This window comes from Rhagoletis pomonella, unplaced genomic scaffold (genome assembly GCF_013731165.1).
Source record: "Rhagoletis pomonella isolate Grant_MI unplaced genomic scaffold, Rhpom_1.0 Rhpom_scaffold_00002, whole genome shotgun sequence".
Lineage (NCBI taxonomy): Eukaryota > Metazoa > Arthropoda > Insecta > Diptera > Tephritidae > Rhagoletis > Rhagoletis pomonella.
In genome coordinates, this window is record NW_023458556.1 from 66,123,585 (window position 1) to 66,125,271 (window position 1,687).

Consider the following 1,687-nt stretch of genomic DNA (forward strand, 5'->3'; position numbering starts at 1 on the left):
TTTCATTTAAAAACGGCCTCGAGCTCAATATAAATTGTTGAATATAAAAGATATTTAATATAAAAAAATTGCCTTTCCATACGATTGTTGTGTACGTATTTTTCCATTGATAACCACGATATCTTTAATATTGTATATTTTGAGGACAAAAATTATACAAATCCAGCAATTTTAAATATTAATATCGTTCTGAAAACACCAAGTTCTTTAAAAATCGCTATAAAACGAAATACTAAAGTGGAGTATTTTAGATACTATTTCCCAACGAATAGTAGTATAAAAATTAAGATCGGCAGCACTGAAAATAAGCATGCCGATCTTGTCAAAATTACAACAAACACGTCGCTACTGACAACACCTTGTTATTATTCCACCATGATTTTTTATTTTTTGTATTTCTAATGGCACGCTTTGATTTAGAAGAAAAAAATTTAATAGTTTTTGACACTTTCAATACCAGAAGCAACAAAAAAATACACGCAAATGCTGTTTTTGCTCTAATGCTAATGATATGCCTTGGCTATGCCGCATGCTCAACGGCTGGAATTTAAGTGTGCTATGCCCAATCCACAAGAAAGGCGACCCCGCCATTCGCGCCAAGTACCGCGTGGTAAGCCTTATAAGCATAGGTTACAAGGTCTTATTGAACGTATTGTGTGAGAAAGTATTTGTCGACTTTAAATCCGCTCTCGACAGCACTAAATGCTTCCCCAGCCGTTTGCTACCGAAAGGGGTTTAAGAGGGCAAATCCCTTTCGTGTGGTTTCTTTATTCTGATGTTTGAAGAGTTAATAAGAGCTGCAGAATTGAACCGCTCAGGAACAATTTACTACAAGAGACAAGACAAGAGATGACATCGACATCATTGGTAACAAACAGTCGACAGTTATAATATCGAGAAAGTAGAAGACTTCGTTTATTTGGAAGCCAGCATTAACACCAATAATAATGCCGGCATCGAAACCCAACGGAGAATCACTCTTCCCAACAAGTGTTAAGGCGCAAACAGTCAACGACGCAGCGTAGACGTGGGTTGACGCAGACACGATCTACCTTATGAGATTCGCGTGTTAACGAAAACTCACCACCGCATGGCGGTGACGTTGCCGTTGCTTATCTCTCTCTCTATGAACAGTAAATTTTATATGCTGCTACGTACGCCAACCTACGTTTACGCTATGTTCTTGACTAACTGCGCTTTTACTTTGGACTGAGGAGGCAATTCGGAAGTAAAGTCACTCTCTCGACGTACGAGAAGTCACTCCTCATGCCCGTGCTGGTATATGGCGCATAAGCATGGGCAATGACAACATCCGATGAGGCAGCTCTTGGAGTGTTCGAGAGAAAGATTGTGCGGAAGATTTACGGGCGTTGCGAGCGCAAGTACTGCATACGATGAGACGATGGGTCGTATAAGCTTTCCAACGACATGGAAATAGTGCAGCGAATAAAAATACAGCGGCTCCGCTGGCTTAGCCATGTCGTTTCAATGGACACCGACGCTCCAGCTGTGAAAGTATTCAACTCGAACCCCGCTGGTGGTAGCTGACGGTACCCACTGCGATAGAAAGTTCAAATGGGGAAGGACTTCTCAATTTGCGTCAGTTGGCACGGAAGAGAAACGACTGGCGTGCTTTGTTGAACTCGGCGAAAATCGCTTAGGCGCCAAATAAGAAGAAGATTACTTC